Here is a 27,652-nt window from a genome sequence, read left to right as displayed (position 1 = left end):
ATGTCAGAGTATAAAACATGGAATGGTACCTTCCTCTCAAAGGATTGTTTCAGAATCGATCGTTAAACCACTAGATGGCAATATTAGTTAAACTACAGTTGGGTCTGTATCAAGACAAAAGGAAACAGGTTTGAAGAAAAATATTGCTCTATTTCTACACAGCATGTACTGCTGGAGATCTGTCATGTCATAGGATGGGGTTTAAGCACCTTGTATATAGCCTGCATGGTTTTTTATTTGGTTTGAAATGTTATGGTTTTACACGACTTAACTGTGAGGCAGTCTTTATTTTTCCTCCTAGTTCCCCCCATCTTATTTGGTTTGGTTTTTTTTATTATTATTATTATTGGGGTTTTTTAGAAATATGTAACTACTTGCTTGCTTGATTGTTCGTTTTCAAAATAAATTACGTTCTCCAGATGACCGTTCTGTCTGTCCTTTTTCATGGGCTTCTGCCTGCTAAAACCTTGCATCCTGACTACTAGCCAACTTACCAAGGACACCCTCAGGCTCTCCATCTCTTTACAGCCGTCTTCTGTGTGCATATACAGACAGAGGGAAGGTAAAAAATAAGCAGGGAGACAACTCTGTGAAGAAGGAAAGATGAGCAGAAAAGAGCTTTAGAGTGTAGCCGCTTGAGGTGGTAGCAGTTAGGGAGTATTAAAGAAGGCTGAAGAGCCATCAGAAAGTAATGACAAGGTCCTAAGATGAATCACAGAATGTCACTAGCCCTCAGGGGAGTATTCAAGAGGTCAACAAAGACTTACAGAACATCAAAGAGTGTAATAAAGTGAAGGGATGAAACAGAAATGCAGGGAGATAGCTGAGAAAGTAGGCATTAGATAAGCACTGTAAAACCTGCCAAGAGCCCTAGACTGCTCAAGCACAAGGCTGTACCCTCAAAAAAGGCTCATGAGTTAAGAGAGTCAGTTTACACTCCAGCTAAGGGTGGTACATGGAGGGAAAATCATGTCTCCCACACAGTATATTGATTCTTCCTTCTGCCTCCATCACTGAAGTGCCATACGGTCTTTACTGCTCTGGACTTCTATTTTTTTTTATGCTTTGGACTTCTATTTTTTTGTATGCCTTCTATCTGGGAAATATATAAGCAATGAATTCTTAGAGTCCATTCAGTGTGTGTTCTCAGCGCATCAGTTACATGTGGAATCCCTGTATATAAATGTTTCCCAAATAATGGAAAACCAAAAAAAGCCAAACAAAAAACCCGACAAACCAACAATAAACTTTCCGTTAGAAATATATTTCTGCTGCAGTTGAAATACTGCAGAAAAAAAAAATGTCTCTCGATGGCATTTCTAAAGGTTAGAGAATAAATGAATTATTTCTCTTTTCACTTTGTTATAATAGTGTAAAAATCTTTTACTTTATGACTGGTTACATATTTCATTTTAATAAAGAAAAATTATTGCAGCTTCATGATTTATGTTATTCTGTTTTGTATATTCTATCAGGCATTGTAATATTATGTTTTCATATGATCTATTTAGTGTTTCAGCACTCTTGTCAAAATTAGAACTGATATAACAAAAAATCCCTCAATGTTTCTAAACGAAGAAATGACTGCATTTTTATTTTGAGAAAAAAAAAAAAAAAAGAAAAAAAACCCACCAAACTTTAGTTCTATCAAGAGACCATTTTGGAAAATTCCATTTTCATGAATTAACATCTATATGTAACATATTCTTCTATTTTCAATTATTCCCTTGGACTACATGAAATTTAAATCTTCCATGAATGTCCCTTATGTAACATGAAATGATTACCCGTCTGGATAAGAAAGTAAAATGTCAGATGTGGGTAGGACTGCAAAATTAGGCAGTGGACAGATGACGGCGGAAAGGTTGATTCAAATCACTATTAGCCTATTAGATTAAATGGGTCACTATTGAAATAAGGCATAATACCACATCATAAATTACAAGTGAACATGCAGATTGTGATTCCACTTATTCTACAGTAAAAAAAAAAAATCCTTAATTGAGAGGTGTTCGTTTTAAACCTAATTATAGCTAGATCTGCTGCTAAGTGCACCACAGATCAGCTCAGTTGGCAAAGCTAAAGGGATAGAAAAGTGCAGTACAAGGTGGGAGCCAGTCACTGACACAGGGATCCTTGCTCTGTCATAAGCACTAATGAAACAATGCATTGAATCTTTCAGTCTGTAATCAGGAATGTCCATAGTTACACAGTCTCTTTAGCTTTTTCTTACAAGGCCCAGTAGTGAACATGTGGTACAATTGTGGGTTGTGGACCCCTGAAGTTTGGATCAGAACGTCAGCTGTGGCTGTGTCTGGGCTCTGGAGAAGATCCAATATGTGTCTCTCGTGGGTGATAATCTGTCTCTGCCTCAGAAAACTTTGTCATTTTTTGGTGAAGCACAATTTTTATTTATTCTTTTATTCCTGGCAAGGTAGTTGGACAACTTTTTACTTGGAATAAAGAAATATGACAGGTTTTTCCACATCAGGGATTTTCAATGGCTGAAATAGCTTTTTAACTTTGTAAAATTTGGCCTGATTGTGTATAATATTGCGTGGCATGAGCTCAGTATGTCTACAAAAAATGTGTGGGTTAGATATAGCAATGGAATGTGCTGGATATGCTACCTTGTAGAATTCATTAAAATACTGAAAGACTAACTCTGTCAACCAACTAGTAGTAGATCTGGTAATTAATCTGGTGTTAAATCTGGTCTGTACTGAGAAGTACATCAGGACATTTTGTTCTTGTGCTTTTTATTAATTATCTGTCCTTTGTCTCAGTATTTCTTTAGCTCACGTCTTGGCAGGTGGGTTTTTTCTTCTTAAGTCAAGAAACTACGTTAGAAATGCATTTTGCCCAGAGGATCACAAGGAAGAGGAAGGTAATTTTTTAGCAGTAAGCCTTGGTTCACCAGTAGCACAGTTTTCTCAGGAGCTACACAAGAAAGACTGAGATATTATCAGCCATCTTTGGATTTCTTGTCCACCAATTCTGATGACACCAAGACTTTAAAAACAGCTATTCAGTTTCTGCTGATACTGTTTGGTTGACCACACCTCCATGTGTGGATATAAAGTCCAGTGAGCTCAGAAATGCGTTTGCTCCTTGGACACCCTCAAATTGCCATTCTGGTGGCCACACTGGAGATTCTCTCTTTTCACATACTTTGCGTTGCCCTTGTGGAGGATTTCTAGGCCTTTCAGATCTTTCAGGTGGCCTTTGATTTGAGAAACCATATAGGGCTAGTAGGTTAGAGTACGTGAAATGTCATAGTACCTTGGCCAGATTTTGCTGCTCCTTTAATCAGTGGTATATTGCTATCACAGAGGTCAGTAAATATGAAAGGTAAAAATACATTACTCCATTACCCACTAGTTTGTTCCCTCACAATGTTTATACAGTTGTTAGCTTTCATGGGGAGGTATAACGTCTGTTGGAAAACATAATTAAAAAAATCCCCATGGCAAAAAATAATACCCTATTCTACTGCTTATTTTAGTAGAAAGTCTCTCACATTGATTTGTCTTTTTTTCCTTTGATCTTAAAGATTCTATGAAACCAGCTGTAACCAAATATATAAAGCCCTTCATTTTTCTTAGGTGAATCCTCCAAGAAAAAGTAAGATTTCATTGAGGACTGAGTTTTGTAGCCTAATAAAAATAAAGTGTTTGTTTGACTTACTTATTTCAAGGAAAACTCATACATGAGCTGATTTCCACTACATTTAAGCACCTCCTTCCCCATAAGCGTGCAATTGTGAAAAGAGTGTGTGGGAATAGGAGAATGGGATTTGCAGCAGCATGACCATATTTTATTACTGCTAATCCATCAGTGCATCATGTTCTGACTGCAAGCAACCCATTAACAAAGATGTGTGATGCAATTAAAATGAAAGTACATTTTTGTGTGAGACAAATGTACTTATAAAAATATACATATAAAAAAACCCCCAAATCGGCATAATCAAGCAAATTTAATGTAGTTTCTGTGTGAGTACAAATAATCACTTCATTTTTTCCATGTGTATTTTTTTAATCAGCCTGAGGCACAGTGGGAGGTATTGCTTCAGCTTTCCAACGAGGAAGGGGCCAGGATTAAGGGGGGGTCTGCTTTCAAAGCCATGCTAGGTCCAGAGGGAGTCTCCTCCTGGGGTTTTGGCATTGGAGGTTCTTTGAAGTTTTTTGGATTTTACTTACCAGGTGGTCTTAACTCATAGCAGTGTCTCTTCCGAGCTGCAGTTGCACAGCACGGCAGGGAACCTAGCTCCTTCACTTTCTGGAGTAAAGAAGCCATAGGAAAAATTATGCTTTTGTGGAATGGTTATATCTCTTCTGGGAGCAAACAATCCCTGCTTCAGTACCTCATGCGGAATAGAAATATCTGCCAGATAGCAGAAAGTCTGATCCAGTTAAAAATTAGCATTTAACAGTAGTGGAAAGGGCTGTCTGCATCCAGCCATTAGATGGCAGAATTGATCAAGCAATAACCTGACTTTAGTGCTGCGTGGTGTATGCCCAAAACCAGATGGTTTAAAGAATAGATACCAAGTAGCAGCTGGTGCTTGTATATATTCGCAAAATACTGTACCTGGCCTACCTGCAGGCAGTTTGAGCTAACCGAGACCACAGTATTTGTATATCATTTCCAGAAGCAGCACTTCAGGGACTGGGGATCAGAGCATCAATCAATGAGCATTGTTAGATCTTTTCTAGGCGTGTGCCTTTGAAGACCTGTACCTGTGTAAATATTGACCGTCATGATGCTGTCTGGCTATACATTTTTGGGAATAGTACGGGTACAATCCACTTGTGTGTTTCCCTAAATGCCACTGCTTTGAGAGGTGTGTGTTCTAAAGTGAATCTGTTCATACAGTTTTTAGTGCAATTAGTATCTTAGTATCTTTGGCATCAGGCAACTTCATTAAATTACTTCCCTTTAGCAGCTCATTACCAGCAGTTAAATTCTGTGGGAGGTGATTTCTAAAATTTTAGCCATTCTTCTCCCGTGTATCTACAATATCCTCAGATAAAGAAACACAATACTACCAAACCTAACAAACCCCAAACCCACATAATTTCATTACCTCTTTCCCTTTTATGAGAATTAAAGAACATTTTATTTTTAATCAACGTGCTAACCCCAGTAAATTATTTCAACATTAGCTTTCCTAATATTCCTCTTCACATTAAAATTCCCTACAGTTTAGTTGCTGTTCCCAAGCTATACACACCTCTAGATTCAGATTAAGATATTTTATATTCTTCTTTAGTGCCTAGAGATAGTATTTCGTATTGGCTAGTTCACACTATGGAAAACTAGAGAAAGGAAATTAGAATTTAGATCATCTACAGCCAAAATTATTTATTTTGCATGACAAAATAATATTGACAGGTATGCTTCTAACTGGTTGTCCACACAGATGCTTAAATATGTTACATCCATATATGTGATTAGCTCCAAAAGAAACTTAAAGGATTTAAGATCTTTCTCCCAGGATTCAAACTGGTACACTAATCCCTTTGTTTCAAAATTTCAAGTCTGATGTTTGTTATGTTTCTTTGTTTTTTTTCCCTTCATCTATAAGTGCATACAAATTCTGATAATAAACTGGTCTGTATTTCACACGTGACTTTGATTTATCTCTTCTTTACAAGGATATTGGGATTCATACCTCCTAATATTAAGTATCTACTTCTGAACTTGTCACCTGGGATCCTTTTATAGTCAGTGGAAAGCAATAGTCACTTCTAGAGGCAATTCATCCCATCTATTTCAGATGTCTGCTTTAGGATGCGTCTGTTCTAGAAGTGATGATTTCCCTCCAGTGACTATAAAAGGAGCCTAGGGGGGACTTAGCTGAGATACAAATTGCCAGCCTCAGCATTTGGTCAGGTGAATCCCTTAGTAAAAGTCTGAGGTCTTGAGATCAGGATTGAAATAATTTGCCACCTATTTGGATAAGAATTGGATGCTATCTATATCTGTTTTGCTACACAGAAGTAGATTATGAGGGGCACAATCTATGAATGGCATATCTTTTCAAGGTGACCAAAACACTTACACATGTAAAGTATACTAATCAGGATGCTAACTTGTATTAATTTTAAGACAGAGTGGTGGGGAAAACACATCAATTACCTGAAAAAACCTCAGTAATGAAATGTAAAAAAGGTATTAAAATGAAACTGTAACAAATAAGCATGATACAAATGGTTATATCAAATTGTACAAATGGTTTTATACAATTGGCTTTCTATTTGCCTATACAGTGATCTCATTTTTACCTCACTCAACAAATGTCTGCTAGGCCTAAGTTTTGAGCTGAAATAATAAGATAGATAGATATATAGCAAACCACTTATTTAATTAGCTTTAGCATATTTAAATGACTATTCTATATCTTGATATTCGCTTTGGTGTGAATGACAGTAACACTGTAAGTTTAATGAGTATGAGGGGAGAAGCCTCCCTAGCAAATTTTATCACCTTAAACTCTTTCTTCACAGCTTTCATTCCCAATAGTTTTGAAAAACTCAGGAATGGATCTATTTATCCTTTTCCTGTGTTTTTGTGTGTTTTGTTTTTATAACCACAAAGAAGCACTTTGCTATAAGGAAAGTACAAATTGATATTTAAAGGTTACTTTGACAGTATTCCTTCTGCTATTACTTGCTATACACAGCCAGTCAGTGCATGATGAATTTCTAAAGAGGTACTCTAAATTGCCAAGACTTTTTCAGTATGCAGAATCCTAATTCTTCACTTAATTATATTTCTTGCTAGTTTTCTAGTCAATCAACAGCTGTCAACAATGTACATCCATTGTGAGATACCACACTTTTCTTTCTTACAAACGTATCTAATAATCTGATGTAACAGGAAAACTATGATGTATAAATGCGTTGCAATAATTTTCAAAGGAGCATCAGAAATATTTTTGACTGGCACAGTTCATGTATGATAATAGGCTGATTCAAAGGGAACAGTAAACGTCCAGTGAGTCTGTAGAAATATAGTGAGAAAACATCTCCAGTAGATGTTTGTACCAATGGTTAAAACCCTTCCATCCACTCTCATTTTCTTCTTTATGTATGACATTCTTACAGACAAACCTGAAATGAGTTAACATTATTTATTTTTGAATCTTCCAGAGTAGGTGATCTGGAGGGCTTCATCCTTTTTTTTTTTTTTTTTTAATGTAGTAAATCTTGACTACACTATTCTCAGCTCTTACTAATTTCTGCTTCTATTCAGCTCCAAAGAAGGTTATAAGTGTCAGTAATTTGTTTCTTGTTAAAATAATTAGAGTAACATTTTCTGCTCTCAACATTTTTCAGCCTAAGGACAGCATGGACCACTTACTTACTTTAGTTCATTGCTTCAAGTAGCCGATATGTGAAATTAAAAAAACAAGCCATGTGGATTGGACCCACATGGATATAACTTTCTTTGGGCTGATGAACTGAACTGAACTTTTACAATTAGTGTGGGTATGAATACTCATACTTTCAATTTCAAAATACCTTTTAGATACTCCCAGCAATATTCCCTGAGAAGGGTCTTTTTAAGGGGCATCATTGATAGTAAAATAAATTTTAAAAGTTGGTAAATATAAGGGTCTGTAAAGAACACATAGGCTTTTAGACATTTACTTTTCTGTGATTGATATATCCAACCTTTAGTTTACCTTAATATTCAAAGAGTTTTCATAGTTATTTACGCTTTAAGATATTTTTGAGTAATTTTTATAGATCAAATCTAATTACTCAAATTAAAACAAAACATAACATTGAAGAAGTAGAGACAGTAAGAGAGTTTTATTGACTTCAACAAGAAATGCATCTAGATAAGCACTGACTAGAAGAAAAGAACCTTTAGGTAATTTAAAATTCCTGTGAGTTTCATGGAATATCTCAGCTTAGAGACACTGAACAGCCATGTAAATAGACATTATAGTTTTATTGCTAGTGAATGTAATGAAAGGTCTATTTTTTTTTTTCTTTCTTTTTAAATTCAAAATTGCATAGCATGTCTCTGCTTAAGGTCTTAATTTAAAGTACAAATTTTAAGAAACTTGATGGATTTTAGTGGACTTATTTTGGAGTTGTGTACATATAAATGCATCCAGAATTTCTTTGTACTTTTAAAATCCATTCAACATGAACAGTTAAATATTTCCAAAACCTTACTGAACTGTATTTTTACAAAACAAGCAATCAGGTTCAACATGGTTAGCTCATGTAAAGATGACTACTATTTAGTACTTCTGTCTGCTACAAAGAGGCTTAGCAGTTCTGTGGCACTCATATTTATGTCTCTGTTTGGGAAATACAGTCATCCCTAAAATGGTGTGGCCAAAGTGCATTCTTCTGCACAAGTACTCTATCAAAAACATGATTAGAAAGGGTGCAAAATAGGATATCATCCAAGGTAGCAAATATCCTGTTCTGCACTTCATATTTCCAACACTAGAATATATTAATGTCACAAGTGTACTTACTAATTTTTCTCTGAGGGATGCTGGGTTCCAGCAGGCTGCAGCAGTGATAATTGTGATATCTAAGATACCTGGAAAATACACTGACAATATAGGTATGTGTAGGATTGTGAATACTGCGTGTTGGTATTCAGGTTAATAGCTGAACCACTTTAAGAATATCTCTGAAGGGATCTCTTGTTCGTTACTAGATATGATTCTCCTTTATATTACTACATTGCTTGTTTTCATGATTGATTATAACTGAACAACACATTTCCAGCTAACTTATGCTAATATCATCAGCTGCCACTTGCATTGCACAGTCTATAATACAACTCTTATGAATTTGAACCAATCTTTGCAGTTATATATGGTCTGCTGTGCCACAAATCAACAAAATCAAATGAGGAACTTTTGCAGCAACCCTGTAACTATTGCTCTTTCCCTATGCAGAACCCTTGCTGGCTAACTGACTTCTGTTCCTGCTGGAACGGTTTTGATATTTATGGTCTGATATAGACTGCTGTTTTTAAATGGATTTTCATTATCTTTTTGTTCTCTGCACTTCATTTTAAAAAGACCTGCCAAAATATGTGCTTTTTAAAATTTTTTTTATTGACTGCCTACTTAAAATGACCTAGAAGGCTAATATCTCTGTATTTAGTAGCCTTGTTGACGTTTAAGACATGATAATTAAAGACCATCAAATCCAAATAGAACTGTGCTGGCAACATGTATAGGAAATGCATGTATTAAGGAAGACCTTTAACAGACTGTTTTTAAGGCTTTTACTTCATGCAAAAATAAGTTTCCTTTTGAGCGTGCTTTGGAATCTTACATCACATTAGGACAGCAACGATAATGTGGATTTGCAAGGTCTGGCAACGATAATTCTTCACACCCACATTTTAGATGTTGACACTGGTTGCCATCAGTGGTACGAATGCCAAGTCACAGGTAGTTGCTATTGGTATCCCTTGGTGATCAACACAGGTGCAAATACTGTTTAACAACTTTATTAATGCTTTGACGATAGGATAGAAAGCACTCTCAGCCATTTTTCAGATGATATGAAATTGACTGGGGGAATGTTTCATATCCTGATAAGCAGATGTGCTGTTCAGAGGTACCTCAGCAGGCTTAGAACAGGTTAAAGGGAACATCATACAGTTCAGTAATTCTTATAGTCTTAATATTTGGGTATATAGAATAATTTTCAGATGACTTAAGCTGTTTTGAGTTGCAGCCTTAAAGGATTTTTTAAATCAGCCAGGTATTTTGAATGTGGATATTTATGCCTAAGTTCAGGCATTGACATACAGCACCGTTTGGTGTTGTCTTAACTGCTCAAACAAATTTAGTAGCAGGCCTGCACTTCTGAATATAAAACTCAGGAAATACTTTGTTTCAGAAAGTGAAGCTATTAGATTATTCTTTCACCTGTATATAGGATCTGAAGAGACTTACTTTACATCTCAGTCAGAAAAAACACATTATAATAAATTTATGATTTAGGATTTGACTGTATTGGGTGTACATGGTGGGTTTTGGTGGTCTGGGGGCTGCAGTGGTGGTTTCTGTGAGAAAAGAGCAGAAGCTTCCCCTGTATCTGACAGAGCCAATGCCAGCCAGCTCCAAGATGTACCTGCCACTGGCCAAATCTGAGCCAATCAGTAGTGATGGTAGAGCCTGTTATAGAAAAAGAAAAAAAAAATAAAAAAATTAACTATATTCTTCTCTCTGCATAGGCTGGTTTAACAGAGAGAGATTATTGCAAAACAGGGTGAAAGAGGGTGTGTGTGTGTGTGTGTGTGTTAAAAATCTAATAAATGCAATTAGAGCTTAAAGGAGGTAGATTAAATTGAACTGAAGCACAAGAATGTAGACAGAGGCCAGGGGAACACCCCAGTGACTACTGGGGAAGATCGTGACAGGCTTTGTTGATGTAAGGGGGAATGACACACCAAAATTTCAATAATGAATTAGCAGTGAGTGTATTTGTGAACCAAGCCACCTCTGAAATCCGTAGCAGTTTTAAGGATCACATGCCAGGTTGGCAAGGAGAAAATTTGAAAGATATTATATTACCTGGAGGTCCTATACTTGTACAATATGTAGATGATTTGTTATTTGTCAGTAAGATATATGAAGATTGCTTGAAAGATACTGTTTGTCTATATATTGCTTTGGTGAAAAAAGGTCATCATACATTTCTTTCTAAGTTTCAGCTGTGTCAGCAGGAGGTAAAATATTTAGGATGCATATTAAAAGAAGGACAAAAACTAGCAGGTCCAGGATATTGTAGAATTACCTCAACAGGTAACAAAACAATTGAAAGGAATTTTAGGTGCTGTAGTATACTGTAGACCCTTGCTATTGGGACTGGGGGAGTTAAGTAAGTGTCATGGTTTAAGTCCAGCCAGTAACTCAGAACCACACAGCTGCTCCCTCAATCCTCCCCCCCCTCCCCCCCCCCCCCACTTCCTCCCCCACTCTCTCGGAGGGATGGGGAGGAGAATGGAAAGAATGTAACTCCCACGGGTTGAGATAAGAACAGTCCACTAGCTAAGGTATAACATAAACCACTATTGCTACCACCAATAATGATAAGGGAAATAGCAAGGAAATAGAATACAACCACTAGCAGTGATCTAGCCCTTCCAGGTAACTGCCCCCAGTTCATATACTAGGCATGATGTGCTGTGGTATGGAATACCTCTTTGGCTAGTTTGGGGCAGGTGTCCTGTCTCTGCTTCCTCCCAGCTTCCTCTCCTCCGTTGCAGAGCATGAGACTCAGAAAGTCCTTGGTCAGAGTAAACATTACTGAGCAGCAACTAAAAGCATCGGTGTTATCAGTGCTGTTCCCAGGCTGAAAGTCAAAACCACAGCACTGCACCAGCTACTGAGAAGGAGAAAAATGACTGCTACTGCTGAACCCAGGACAGTAAGCCACTGACAAAGCTGCCAAGGCAGAGGAAATAGAACCTATACATTGGGGCCCAGAGAAATGAAAAACCTTCCAAGCCATAAAGCAGCTTCAGCATCTGCTCTGGCACTGGGATTGCCAGATTACTCCAAGCACTTTGAACTATCTGTGGTTGAGAACTAAAGTGTAGCCAGCCAGTTCTTACTCAAAAGCTGGGTCCACAATAGCACTCAATCAGATGCTGTAGCAGCAGGGAATAATTCCTCTATTAAAGTGATAGCAGCAACAGTGACTATCATAGAAAGAAATAAGCTAATAGTTCTGGGTCACCCACCAACCATGTGTATCCCTCATGCACTAGAACTGATTCTTAAGCAACATGCTACACAAACATTGTCCCCACAAAGAGCACATTTTTATGAATGAATTAATTTAAATGATGATAATTTACTTTAAAAAGAAGAAATGTTTTGAATCCAGCTTTACTGCCTGCTCCATCCAGTGATGAATCACATCATGATTGTGCTAAGGTAGTGTTTCACTCCAGGTACCTATGGGAATATCTGCAGGATCAGCCTCTAAAGATCTAATGCTTTTTTCACTGATGGATCTTTGTACTATGTGAATGGAAAATGATACATACGCTATGCAGTAGTAAGAAACCTAGAAGTACTTGAAGAGCAACCTCTACAACCCTCACTAAGTGCCTTACCTTGGTGGGAAACAGTATTTCTAATGGAACTGAAATCCAAATTCTGTTGTACTCTATTAAGCTTTCAAGGGAAATTGCTGTACTATACTACCTAGCTCGTACCAAAGGATCCAGCTAAATTGAAAGAAATAACAAATTGGCAGCTAAAGCAGCGAAAGCCATTGGCCACCAACCTATACAAGAGCATTCTGCCGTTACAGATCCCTCTGCTGAAGAGCAGACTCAAGTGAAAAGTTGGGAGGCTGTGAAATATGAAGCTGAAATTTGGAATATTGAGGGAAAACGCATTTTACCATGAAAATATTTAATGACTTCAGCTAAGTGGTTTCATGATAAAAGTTGGAGGGATGACAGCAGTTGTTAACTGGGTTGAGAAAACATGTGCAGCCCCTGGAATACATACGGCAGTAAAAAAGATTGTGGGATCTTGCTCACATATTGAAAGTTTTCTGACCCAAAACCCAAAGAGGATGTTGGACGATGACCATGGGCGTACTTCTCATGCTAAAGACTGACAATTAATTATGCTGACATACCTTCCATGAACAGACTTTGGCACCTGATGGTAATAATGGATCAGCTCTGAGGATGGGTAGAAGCTTTTCCCATCAGGAAAGCCAATACTGCAGGAGTGGTCAAAGCATTCTTGCAGGAAGTCATTCCCAGATGCAGAATACCTGCATACAACCATAGAATACAATAAGGGTTCTAATTTTTTGGTGGGAATATTAAGCAATATCCATAAAAGTTTAGGAATACAGCATCAGCTACTTGTTCCATGTTCTCCAAAGTACTCAGGACAGGTAGAAATGATAAATAGGACTCTTAAAAACTAAAATTGCTTGAACTTGTACTCAGATAGGCTTGAAATTACCTGAAGCTTTAGGAAGACTGCTATGGAATATTAGAAATACCTCTTGCTAACCTGTAGGGTTACCACCAGCAGAAGTAAGGATTGACAGGCACTTAGCTGTACCTGGGACCTCTGTCTCTCCTAGGACCAGCCTGTTAGATGGAGATGAATGACTTACCAAATTTGTACTGGGGATACAAAAACACTCACAAGAAAACAAGGCACAAACCAGGTGTAATCAATATCAGCTGGAATGCAAGTGCATGATATAGCTGGTCTGCAAATGCAATAATGGTGAAAGTCCACTCTCACAAAACAAAGTTGGACCCTAAATAGGAGGGTCTGTTTACTGCTCCTACTTTGCTGCAAGAGTTACAGAAAAAGATAAATGGATTCACCACATTTATGTTAAATGACAGCCCAAAGAACATCAGTTAGATGGATCACTATCAACCTCACAGGACTCTGTCAATCTGGCTTTAGAAATTGAACTGGAACTGTTTGAGCTTACCAAGGCTGAAGGAATCCCAGAACCACATTGGATATGTTTTCCTTCTAGAGCAACATGGACCAGTGTCACCTGCTGCTTGGCAAAATGGACCATTAGAGACCATAAATGAAGGATAGTGTCATATTTGGTGTATTCACCATCTTCATAGAGTAGCAACCACTCCAGGCTCAGTTCAATAGGGGAAGGTCTGAGGTGTCATCAGCACGTTTGGCTTTGGTTATGCTGCAATAGCTGTGGCCCAAGTCATCCTGTGTTATAAGGATGTATTAATAACTGTTATGAAGGCTATGAAAGGAAAACTATCATTGAGGTGGGACTGGGAAAATATTATCTGAAAAATTGCAGCCCTGTGGAAAGGAGCCCAGGCAGGAGCAAGTTTTCTGCAGAACCTGTGTCCCTGCAGGGGACACGTGCTGGAGCAGTCTGTTCCTGAAAGACTGCACCCTGTGAAAGGGATTGACACTGGAACAGTTCTTGAACAGCTGCAGACCATGGGAAAGTTTCATGCTGGAAAAGTTCATGGAGGTCTGTGTCCCATGGGTGGGAGCCCAGGCTGGAGCAGAGGAAGAATATGAGGAGGAAGGAGCACCAGAGACAGCACATAATGAACTGACCACAACCCCTATTCCTCATCCCTCTGTGCTGCTCAGGGGAGGAGGTACAGGAGTCAGGAGTGAAGTCAAGTTTGTGAAGAAGGGAGGCTGGGGGGAAGGTGGCTTTAGATTTTTTCCGATTTCTCTTCATATTACTCAGTTTGACTGGCAATAAACTAAATTAATTTCCCCAAGCTGAGTCAGTCGTGCCGATGATGGTAATTGCTGAGTAATGTCCTTGTCTTTATCTCTACCTACAGTCTTCCTGTATTTCTTTTTCCCCCTCCCTTGTCCTTTTGAAAGGAAGTGATAGAGCAGCTAAGTGGGTACCTGGCATCTAGGTAAGGTCAACCCACCACACTGACAAAAGTCATGCTCAATTAACTAGTGAGAATGAAGTAATTGTTTTTGCTTCTGTAACGCCTTAGGTAGTGATATTTCCAAATATTTCTTTACAAAGAGGTAATGCAGGTTTGCTCTACAAAAGGAAGTTTATGCTGGTAGATGACAGTGAAATTCTGAAAAAAAAAAGAAGTCTAGAACAACTTGAATAAAACTTAATAAATGTGAAGAACTTTTCTGTGTGAGATCAAGTCCTGACTCCTTGAGAATAAGTTCAAAATAAGAATACAAATCAGAGAGTGTGGTCTTCTGGGAGATCACAGGTTATCTTTACGTACTGCTTCTTCATCAGTAACAGATGAGCTACTATTTCTTCTTACATGTCATTGCCCTTTCCTCAAAAACAAAAAGATGAAATGGAGCAGTGGGGGAAAAAAAAGGTGAAGGACAGATCCATGAGTGAGAATAATTGGAATAGTTTTTGAACTACACCATCCAGAGGGATCTTGACACGCTTGTGAGGTGGGCTGATGCCAACCTTATGAAGTTCAACCATGACAAGTGCAAGGTCCTACACCTGGGTCGGAGCAATGCCAGGCACAGCTACAGACTGGGCAAAGAAGAGATTCAGAGCGGCCCTGCAGAGAAGGACTTGGGGGTGCTGGTCGATGAGAAAATGAACATGAGCTGGCTGCAGTGTGCGCTCACAGCCCAGAAAGCCAACCGTATCCTGGGCTGCATCAAAAGGAGCATGACCAACAGGTCGAAGGAGGTGATCCTGCCCCTCTACTCTGCTCTTGTGAGACCTCACCTGGAGTATTGTGTGCAGTTCTGGTGTCCTCAACGTAAAAAGGACATGGAACTGCTGGAACAAGTCCAGAGGAGGGCCACGAGGATGATCAGGGGACTGGAGCACCTCCCATATGAAGACAGGCTGAGGAAGTTGGGGCTGTTCAGCCTGGAGAAGAGAAGGTTGCGTGGAGACCTAATAGCAGCCTTCCAGTACCTGAAGGGGGCCTATAGGGATGCTGGGGAGGGACTCTTCATCAGGGACTGTAGTGACAGGACAAGGGGTAACGGGTTAACACTTAAACAGGTGAAGGTTAGGTTGGATATAAGGAGGAAATTGTTTCCTGTGAGGGTGGTGAGACACTGGAATCAGTTGCCCAGGGAGGTTGTGAGTGCTCTATCCCTGGCGATGTTCAAGGCCAGGTTGGATGAAGCCTTGTGTGGGATGGTTTAGTGTGAGGTGTCCCTGTCCATGGCGAGGGGGTTGGAACTACATGATCTTGTGGTCCTTTCCAACCTTAACTGTTCTATGATTATTCTATGATTATTCTATGAAATCTTCAGGGACCTTGGTTCTTGCAACATGCTTTCCATGAAAATTAACACTAATACAGTGATTTTATATTGCATGCTTATTCTTTCTTTTTTGCTACTTTCACTTGACAGAAATTAGAGGGACTAAGACTGTATTTTTTCCCAAAATGTGAGGCAATTTTGGTGTGCACACAATTATGATCATCTTCCCAAATGGGTACTGCTGCTTTGGCATTGACACTCTCTATGTAAATCTATTGGAATTGAGCATATTCTTTAAAAAGCTCATCATAATGAGACTTCAGAGCCCTGGGAGAGGGGGTTAGGGGCTCTGGAGCTCAGATAGTCTTTTCGTCAATTCTCCAGGACACATGGGAGGACCTAAAAAAATCTGGGAGGATTGGCTAGGTTAATAAATAGTTAAAAGGGTGGTGTCATAGTCATGGGTTTGGGTGTCTTGAACACGAGACTGAGGTTTGTAGGCCAGGTCTACTGGGGGCTGGTGGAGCTGGTCTGGTAAGCGGAAGAGCAGTTTTGGTAGGAGGCTTGCCAGACCGGTCAAGGAGGCTTTAAACTAGGTGTGTTGGGGGAGGGAGGCATCATTCCGTCCCGACATACCCAGTCAGTTGCCAACACCTATAATAAATGCTCGGAGCAATGTAGATATATTCCAGCTGCTCCAGCCAATGAGCCGGCTTCATTTGGAGCTCTGCTCAGATGCCTCTATACAAACGCCCATAGCATGGGGAACAAACAAGAGGAATTAGATATGTGTGCACGTCTACAGGGGTATGATATAACAGGCATCACAGAAACATGGTGGGATGGCTCCTATGACTGGAGTGTTGGAAGGTTACAGGCTCTTTAGAAAAGACAGGCCTGGCAGGCGGAGACAGGGAGTTGCCCTTTATGTTAGGGATAGGCTGGAGAGTATGGAACTGTCTGGGGACAGGTGAGCAGTTTACAGAGAGTTTGTGGGTCAGGGTTAAAGAGAAAACAGCCGTGGGAGACATTACTGTGGGGATCTGTTACAGGCCGCCTGATCAAGGAGAACCTGTGGATGAAGCACTCTACAGACAGATAGGAAAAAACCTCATACTCATGGGCCCTTGTTCTCATGGGGGACTTCAACCACCCTGACATCTGCTGGAATGACGGTACTGCCTGGCACAAGCAATCCAGGAGGTTCCTCGATTGTGTGGAAGACAACATCCTTCTGCGAGTAATAGGGGAGCCGACGAAGAGAGGTGCCATGCTTGACCTCGTGCTCACCAACAGGGGAGGGCGCTTTGGAAATGTGACGCTTCAGGGCAGCCTTGGATGCAGCGATCACGAGATGGTCGAATTTGAGATCCCCAGGACAGTGAGAAGAGCATGCAGCAAGCTCACTGCCCTGGACTTCAAAAGAGCAGACTTTGGCCTCTTCAGGAGCCTGCTCAGTAAGGTTCCATGGGATATAGCCCTGGAGGGCAGGGGGAGCCAAGACTCTGGGTTGATATTCAAGGATCTCCTGCTACAAGCTCACGAGTGTTGCATCGCAACTAGAAGGAAGTGCGGCAGGAGGGCCAGGAAGCCTCCTTGGATGGATAAGGAGCTGCTGAGGAAAATTCAAAGGAAAAAAGAAGCTTATAAAAAGTGGAAGCAAGGACAGGCGGCCTGGGAAGAGTACAGGGATGTTGTCCGGGAAGCTAGGAACCAGGTTAGGAAAGCTAAGGCCCAGTTAGAATTAAACTTGGCTAGGGATGCTAAGGATAACAGGAAGGGATTCTACAGGTATGTATCAAATAAAAACCAGATAGGGACAACGTAGTCCCCCTGAGGAAGCTCTCGGGAGAACTGGCTACACAGGATTTGGAGAAGGCTGAGGTTCTGAATGACTTCTTTGCCTCAGTCTTCACTGGCAAAGGCTCTGACCACACCAGCCAAGTCTTGGAAGGCAGACGTAGGGACTGTGAGGATGAAGACCTTGGGCCCACTGTAGGAGAGGATCTGGTTCGAGACCATCTTCAAAATCTGAATGTGCACAAGTCCATGGGACCTGATGAAATCCATCCACGGGTCCTGAAGGAGCTGGCAAATGAAGTTTCTAAGGCACTGGCTCTCATATTTGAAAAATCATGGCAGTCAGGAGAAGTTCCCAATGACTGGAAAAAGGGAAATATAACCCCCATTTTCAAGAAGGGGAAAATGGAAGACCTGGGGAATTACAGACCAGTCAGTCTCACCTCCATGCCTGGCAAAGTCTTGGAGCACATTCTCCTTGAAGGCATGCTAAAGCACATGAATAACAACAAGGTGCTTGGTGACAGCCAGCATGGCTTCACTAAGGGGAAATCCTGCCTCACCAATTTGGTGGCCTTCTATGATGGGGCTACAGAATTGATGGATAAGGGTAAAGCAGTTGATGTCATCTACCTGGACTTGTGCAAAGCGTTTGACACTGTCCCACACAACATCCTTGTTTCTAAACTGGAGAGACATCAATTTGATGGATGGACCACTCAGTGGATAAAGAACTGGCTGGATGGCCGCACACAAAGAGTTGTGGTCAATGGCTCAATGTCCGGCTAGAGACCGGTAACGAGTGGTGTCCCTCAGGGATCAGTGTTGGGACCGGTCTTGTTCAACATCTTTGTCTCTGACATGGACAGTGGGATTGAGTGCGCCCTCAGCAAGTTTGCCGATGAAACCAGGCTGTGTGGTCCGGTTGATATGCTGGACAGAAGGGATGCCACCAAGAGGTACCTCGACACGCTTGTGAGGTTTGCTGATGCCAACCTTATGAAGTTCAACCATGACAAGTGCAAGGTCCTACACCTGGGTCGGAGCAATCCCAGGCGCAGCTACAGGCTGGGCAAAGAAGAGATTCATAGCAGCCCTGCAGAGAAGATCTTGGGGGTGTTGGTTGATGAGAAAATGAACATGAGCTGGCTGCAGTGTGCACTTGCAGCCCAGAAAGCCAACCATATCCTGGGCTGCATCAAAAGGAACGTGACCAGCAGGTCGAAGGAGGTGATCCTGCCCCTCTACTCTGCTTTTGTGAGACCTCACCTGGAGTATTGTGTGCAGTTCTGGTGTCCTCAACATAAAAAGGACATGGAACTGTTGGAACAAGTCCAGAGGAGGGCCACGAGGATGATCAGGGGACTGGAGCACCTCCCATATGAAGACAGGCTGAGGAAGTTGGGGCTTTTCAGCCTGGAGAAGAGAAGGCTGCGTGGAGACCTAATAGCAGCCTTCCAGTACCTGAAGGGGGCCTATAGGGATGCTGGGGAGGGACTCTTCATCAGGGACTGTAGTGACAGGACAAGGGGTAACGGGTTAACACTTAAACAGGTGAAGGTTAGGTTGGATATAAGGAGGAAATTGTTTCCTGTGAGGGTGGTGAGGCACTGGAATGGGTTGCCCAGGGAGGCTGTGAGTGCTCCATCCCTGGCAGTGTTCAAGGCCAGGTTGGATGAAGCCTTGTGTGGGATGGTTTAGTGTGAGGTGTCCCTGCCTATGGCAAGGGGGCTGGAACTAGATGATCTTGAGGTCCTTTCCAACCCTAACTATTCTATGATTCTATGATTCTATGACATAAGATCTATAGATGGATTCACTGAACAAAGCCACGGCAGGGGGGTTGGAACTAAATGATCTTAAGGTCCTTTCCAACCCTCACTATTCTATGATTCTATGACTATAGAGATATGTGATTTCTCCCAGTTATAGATGGTATACATCTAAAATTAGGTATCTACATATGTGTGTCCATATGTAAGCCAGCTGTTGAGGCTTCCACATCATCACTGAAGATCTGAAGTCCACGTCTGGTGCCTGACATTGCCTTTTGAGATGACCTAAATCCGCAGCTCCAGAGGACACGGATGGGCTTCTTACTATGAATTAGGTCTTTCAGGTCCTTCTGAAACTCTCTGACTACACATGGACATCTGCATGAAGTATAATGATGAGAAAAAGCAATATGGGCAGAATTCAGATATGACATAAACATCTAATGTCACTTTAGACATCATAGGATCATGAGACTTTAGATATCCTAGTTAGCATGCAACTGCTGTTCCAAAATGACGCAGGTTCCTATGTCATATCACTAAACATCATACGCCCCGCTAAAACACCTCAAGTAGCCCTAGAGGCACCTGTGTAGGTAAGGGACTCAAGCCCTTAATTTCTGTATCTGAACTAGTTATCTAGGGTTCACTTACGGTCAAGAGAAAGATGAAAACACTTGTACGGATGGCATGGTTTTAATCTCATGTCTAAAATAAGCAATTTCTAATGATCCCTAAATGATTTACTCTTCTATGTTGATTACAAAGGCAGTATAGGCTGGGTAGCTCACATATGAATATCCTCAGTGTTAAATGAGAGGACTCAAAATGTTGTAATGTTCATCTGTGCTCTGGTATAGGTCATGTCTACACTAAAGGCCCATGAAGTCAAAGTTGGAGTCTTGCAAGCAAATTTCACTGAAATGTTGCTAAGAACTTGACTTTATTAACCAGAGGACAGGAGTAACCTTCTGGAGCACAGCAGCATCCATCCCCAGCATCCTCATAGCCCCCCTTCAGGTACTGGAAGGCTGCTGAGCTTTCTGGGCTGCGAGCACAAACTGCCAGCCCATGTTCATTTTCTCATCGACCAGCACCCCCAAGTCCTTAGGGTGCCTGAAATGTAGTGGAATATCTATGTTTAGGAGACTGAACCTTGACTTCAGATTTAACTCTAAGGGCCTGGCCTAGGTTAATAATGGAAATTAAACATGTAACCATGTGCCTAAATTTGCACCTAAGGTACAGGCGCAAGTCTTCTCCAAGTTCTATATTATCAGTAGGAAGAAGATTATGCCTTTGAAAAAAGATGACTTGTGCCTGTGCTTTTCCTGATTAAAAAGTGCCCTTTTCATCCTTGAAGAAACATTTTCCATGATACATCAGTGGATATAATTTATCATACTGTTCAAATTTATCCTGTGTGGGAGATAAGACCATATGGAAAACAGCTAAAGTGTATTTTAAAAGCCAAGGAAAAGGAACTATAAATCTTGAGGTATGCTGTGTTGGATGTTAAACCAAATAGTTTAACATAATTTTTTTTTAGCCTCAGCAGAATAGTAGAAGAGCTTTTAGGGAAAAAAAAAGCACCACCAACAACAACAACAAAAAAACACCCAAAAACAACGTATGGGAGTAGTTTAAGCTACTTTCCAGTGCTTTCAACTAAGAAAAATTTTAGTGCTCTTTCTTTCCTAACAGTCTCCATGTCAACACAGTATAGAGGGACAAATATTTTAAATGGGAGTGTACATTTGTGTGATCCATGGCAATGACTGCATCTGCAGAAATACTGAAGCAATAACCTTGGTTGATAGTTCTGTGTGTTGAAATACTTGGTGCTCTGTTACCAAGCTGATGCTCATGTTGTTGTTGTCCCCAGGCTGTAGTCAGTTCAACTGGCAGGCAAACAAATAATCGAAGTAATCCATACTGGACCATTTCAGCAACAGCTAAAACTTGTATTTCTTTTTGGATATCTAAACGTCTCTTTTAGTCATTTAAGTAATGTTACAATGCTATCATTATCAGAGTCACTGCTGAATATCAGTATGTCATGATTTGAAGTAGAGGAGACAGGGGAATCCTAGGCCCTTGAATGAGGTATAAGATCTATAAAATGCTGATATTTAGCACATTCTGTAGGATCAGGCTATGACTGTGGGTTGCCAGTGAATTGCCATATGGTCAAACAGGATATTAATTTGCAGATAAGGGGACTATAGTTTGGTATGCCCAGACACCTGTAAGAATGACTGGTTTTTGTTTATGTACAATACTTTGAAAACTGAAAATCTATTTAATAAATAGATTTATAAATAATAGATTATAATAAATTTTATAAATACTTATAAAAGTGGTGTGTGGTAAACAAATATGTATTCATCTGATGTCTGATTTTAAGTATTCAGACTCTGTCTGCCTCCAGCATATTAAACAGTATCAAGGAACACTCCTGGGCCTGGAAGTTGATCATCTCTACCTATGAGTCATTGGAGTGGTCCTGAAGTAAGTTCCACCTGGGTCAAGTATTATTTTCCCCAAAAAAGCTCCCACCTTGACAGTTAGGGTGGATCAGGGATCATTATTAACAGGCAGGTTGAGCACAACCATACTGTTTTACATGGGAAAAGGGTTTTATGTATATGCGCAGAAGCAGCTCCCTGTCAACTAGACAGTTGCAGGCACCTTCTGTAGCACAGACATTGCCTCAGGTTACAAACTCACACCATCATTTTGCTCGGCTCTGTATATTCAGCAAACATTTATCATTTGCCCATCTATGATGCCTGTAACAGCTCCACATCAAATGTCAGCTATTTAGCAAAGCAAGGTTTCCTGACTTCTAGGAAAGGGAATCTGAATTTGGTTTCCTTCTTAGTGGATATTTTCAGTATGGGATCATCATTACACTTTCATGTGACAATGAAGCAAAAAGAATGGCAGCAACTACCATGCTGAGGGCTGTGTAGAAATACAGTACTGCATGTCAGCCACAGTACTGGAAATCCTTGAACTGAATTGCTTAGCAGATGATAGCCTTAAATTTAAAAACATTGTTCAAGTTTATCTGTTGCCCCCCCCCCCCCCCCCCCCCCCTTAGGTACCTTAAATAAAGTTCTCTGATTTTTCCAAAGGGGGAAGGGGCAGATTGATGAATATTTCTGAAAATTGCTCTTTTCTGAGTTATCTCAGGTTAGGAGAAGAATGAGGCAAGCAAAATAAGAGCTGTGGTGGTTTGGTGGGTTTTTTTTTTTTCGTTGGTTTGGTTTGGTGTTTTTGTGTTTTTTGGTTTTTTTAAACATGAAATCCTATTAAGTCGGAAAAAATCAATACACAGGTGTAACAGGGCTTTCAGGATAACTGGTGTTTCTGGTGGTTTGTGATTACAATAAGGATGAAAAAACCTGTGTGTTCTAAGGACAACACAAAAAAAAAGGAAAAAATATGTAATGAAACCCACAGGAGAGCACGAAATCAGGATATAAAAGCATCATCAATATCATACACTGCTGTCTTAAAGCATTCTTTAAAACCATTTCTATTTAAAAGAAGCTTCAAAGACTTTTTCTTTATAAATGGCATTTCCAAATTTCTTTCTAAATCATCCCACTGCATTTTTGGATGCTGTTCAGAGGTAGGAACAAGTAGAGCACACATCAGCTTTATCTTAATCCTTAACCTTACACATGACAGTGAAGAGCAAGCCTCTCTGATGTTCTGCATCATATATTTAATTTCTAAGAACTTTAAATCTCCTGGAAATGACAAAAGTAACCGACACATCTATAAAATAGGACATCAATCAGGTTTTCCCTGCTTTTGAATCACAGTAATAAAGGGAATATTTTCAAATAGGGAACTGTCTCTTTTATTTATAGATATTCAGCTGGAAATAAGGGAGCAGTAAAATGTTCCCTCCATATCTTTTTCACTGTATGAAAACAAGGTTACAGATCAATTGATTTACCATCACAATCGATTAGGTGACTCTCCTGTTATCTCTATTGTGACAGTAGACAGGCACTCATATAGATCTTTCATTAGAGGAGTCCCTGAAAAGCAAAGGTTCATTGCATGCCTAAATGGTTTGTAGCTGACTCATTAGGCTATTAACTAGCCATTAATATTGTTTAACCTCAAACCTTACAGACAAAATAAATTATAGTCACGTTATCCAAACAAAATAACCTTAACCTCCTTAACAAGTGTATAATTATGTGAATTTATTACCCTCTGATCCCACTGAACTGAGGGGTTCATTTCCAGAGCTATGAAGGGGAAGATGAGAATACATCACCTTCAAGATAAGTGCTACTGAGAGGCAGGTGCCTGAGTCACTGATATTCTCTGTAAGACATGAACCCAGAGGGTCTGGACTTGCCTTGTTAATGCCAAAACAAAATTATCTTGCACACAAAATCCTTCCCCCTTATGCAGTACCAAATATCTTCTGACTTGTTTTTAAATGTTTCTGCATTTCAGAAATCAGTTGCGTGTATAAAATGGCCTTCTCTGTCTCGCTATGGTACCAAGGCTTCACACAGACAAACAGAATATAATAACAATAAGCAGTAATTGAATGAGAAGGCACTGGAAATTTTCATAATCTTTTCAAACTTGTAAATTCTGCATGTGTGCTGCAACGATCTCCTGAAACAGTACTGAAGAAAGAGTATAAAAAAACCATGGCATATGTTCTGAGAAATAAAATAAACTTATGTCAGTGTGCTTCCCTTGGAATGATGCCAGATGAATCCTGGTTATTATCAATAATATAAACAAAATATGTTACAAGCTTTTTACAGAGATTAAAATAAGCAAAAAACCTGCATTATCACACTGCTGATATCCCAGCAGGTCAGCCATAATGAATGCACCAGTTCTCACACATAATTTTTCACAAGATAACTTGCCTGAAAGTGATGCAGTCGATAGACTCATATGCAGGCACATTTCTCTCCAGGAAAAGCAACCATAATACAGTATCAATTGTTTCATTTGGGTGTACAGAAAAGTGGATGCTGAGAGAGGAAAAAGACAACAATAAGACATAAATTCAGTGACAGATGTGCAAAATAGAATGAGAATGTAGTACTGGTAATTAGAGCTGAAAATTCCGTCTACTGTTCTTACAGCAGAGCAGTCAGAAAATTACAAAGAGTGTAATACAATGGATACTTTAGTAAATGAAAACTTTTGTTCCTAATCAAAATGTCAAGTGAAAAAAAATACCCTCTTCTTGTACATGTTTACTTACCCAAATATTGCCATAGAATTTCCCCCTAGCCACACCAAGCATAAGCATAATTCTATATTTCTGTATAAATAGGCCTCTAACATTTCATGGACTAAACTAGTTCAGCTGAAGGGTAAAATATTTGTCTCAAACATAGATTAAGGAACTACTATGTTTGAATATTTGACATACAAGTCATTCATTTTGGAAAAAAAAATCTGACAGCTTATTGCAAAAAAATCTAGTTACTGCACCTTAAAGATCCAGTAGAGAGTATTTCTTGTTGGAGGTTAGTAACACTTCTGCCCAGTATCTTTCCAGTAGGGTAATCTGCGAAACCAGGGATTTTGCATTTTGCAGCAAGCTGCATGTTATAAAAAGGGCACTAATGCCCAGGGCCAGACCTTTCAAATGCATTTTAATTATTTTCAGTGCACTGTCAGAACTTTGATACACGCTCGTGGAGCCATGCAAATACCTCTTTGTAGAATATATGTCCTATACCCTAAGGCACTGAGGGGATTGAAATACACTTTGGTGAAGTTAGGTTTCATAATGCAGTGAGGTAATAAGAGTATACCACCATATTACACAATTAGAAATCTACTTCTAAATCTGCTGGTTAGCATGGCTATGTTTTATATTTATGAAGGAGAAAATGTTCTGATTTTTCACAAACTGTTATTTACAGGACAATGAAACATATGATGCACCTTAGAATTGCTAAACCAAATTAGTCTTATATTTACTGATTGACCTCTACAGCATTTCCATCTAGTGTTATAGGATGTCTGCAAGAGATTTATTCAGTTCAATGTTCATGTATTGAGGTGAGAACACATTAATCCAGTGAACTAGTTATAGAAAGAAATATTAATTACTTGGACTGGATCTGTGAATTCTGCTTCTAAACCCAATAGTTTCTTAGCTATGGAGCTCTCATAGAACAACACAAAAATATTTAAGATTGTGCATAAATTTAATAAAGTGAGTAGGTCCAGACAACTCAGTAGATTTAGTTGTCTACTTGGCATGCATAGGATCTCATAATAAGACATGTGAATGGAGTCTGCTAGAATTTCTATAGGTAGGTATAAAGCAGGGTGTTAAACCAGATACATTTCCAGTTGAAGACCAGTGTCTATGTATCTACTCTCAGCTAAGCATTAAAGTTGCTGTTGCAGTTAATGCGCACAAACTGGCACCTTGAAACACTATAAGGCGTCTGCAGCAGCCACACTGCATGACTGGTGTTGCATGACTGGTGTTACATAGGTATTATGTAAGGCTTGCACCAGGAGCAGCTTCAGGGCAAGTGAATGCAGGAACCAAAAATGGTGGCACTAAGATGTTACACCATTAGTTAAGTACCACCAGGCATAAAGTTTTAAAAGTGCTGTGTCTCATTTAAAGTTAAGTCCTTTTTTAACACCTGGGTTTATCTTTCGTAAATTTAGGAGTAAGGTGGGAATGGCTTCCCTCCTGGTAAAGGTGTCTCTTGCACTTCCTCCAATGTTGCTAAATCATCCCAAAGACAGATGTGGTTTATTGCTGGGTCCCTAAGTTATTTCTAAAGAGCAATAACTTTTGAAATTCACTGTCATGTATTTTCCAAACAATTTCTAGGGTGAGAACATATAAAAACTTTTTTGTCTCTCCCATCCTTTTTCCAAAATGCAACAGATGGATGCAGTGCTGTGCCGCGAAGTATCTCAGTGCACACAACAGCATTCATGGAGGCACCTGCCTTAGCACTACACAGCATGGGTCCAACCTTAATCAACAGCAAAGTATCATCATTCCCAGCATATTTCTTTCCAGCTGTTTACACCCTTCTTCCTTTTTTGAAAATACGGAAAAGTATGTTTAGCTACTCACTGACGCTAGCTCCCTGCTTCATCCTGTGCGCAAAGAAAAGCACCCATATAGTATAAGAGCAAGTTGGGGAAATGTGATAGCACCACTTCAAAACTTTGAATAAATGTATATATATATATAAGGAAGTATATGTATGCATATGAGAAAGTTAATACAACTACTTAGATTGTCTTTGAGATTGCCTGTATAAGAAATTTCCCTGAAAATGTAAAAATACACTAACATTTTTTTGAGAAATGTGTTTCCATATTTTTCAACAGTCTACTTTTTGTGGCTTTATTATTTTTATTTTCCAAACAGCAATGCCTTCAGGCATTTTATCTTACAGACGGCTGTGCATTTAATATGCTGAATAAGGAAGAGATCAGTCCGGAGACATTTAGTTAAAGGATCTGCAAATCAAATACGTATGTCAAAAATAGAATCCAAAGGAAACTAGAAATTACTATCCACTTCATCTGATCTTTCATGAAAGGTGATATGCTCTGAGAAATTATAATTGAAGAAGACTCATCTAGACTTTGACACACAACTTCATGAATTTGAAAATGAACCCTTGAAGTGAACCAATGAATAGTTTGTCCAAAGGGTAAGAGTTTTCAAAGAAGCTGTCACACAAGACTTCATTTTTGTTTTATGTAATCAGTTCCCAGCAATATTGACTCAATGTTCTTTAGACAAGCACTTAAACATGGAGCATCAACCACCATGTGTACATACACCATGACTCCAAATCTTATCAAGTTCTTTAAAAAACTTCCCAACTCTTACTTCTGAGGGAAGAATGGAATGTTAATATTTAAATACCAGCTTTTGTGCCCAGATTCTGGCTTAAATAGCTGTGTGGAACTGAACTGGTAACTGAATATTTAAAGATTAATACAATATCATTTTTATCTTTCATTTTCCTGAGCAAAGTGGCTGCAGGTGGAAATGAAGGAATTTGACTTTGAACTCCAAATCTACTTGCAAAACTATACCTTGGATGAAGACTCAGTATTTTTTTAACAATTCTGCCTCAACTTCAATAGAAGAGTATCATGCTTATTATATTGACTTAATACTGTCTTGTCTTTCATATCTTGCAGAATCCACTTGTCTATTAGCTGCCCTGTCACTTTATAATATCTTACTTGCTTTAGTACTCCATAAATGCTAATCTTATGGTATATTCACTTTGTTCACCACAATAATCACAGAATTATAGAATCATAGAACCATAGAATGGTT

This window comes from Lathamus discolor, chromosome 4 (genome assembly GCF_037157495.1).
Source record: "Lathamus discolor isolate bLatDis1 chromosome 4, bLatDis1.hap1, whole genome shotgun sequence".
Taxonomy (NCBI): domain Eukaryota; kingdom Metazoa; phylum Chordata; class Aves; order Psittaciformes; family Psittacidae; genus Lathamus; species Lathamus discolor.
This window is presented reverse-complemented; position numbering follows the sequence as displayed.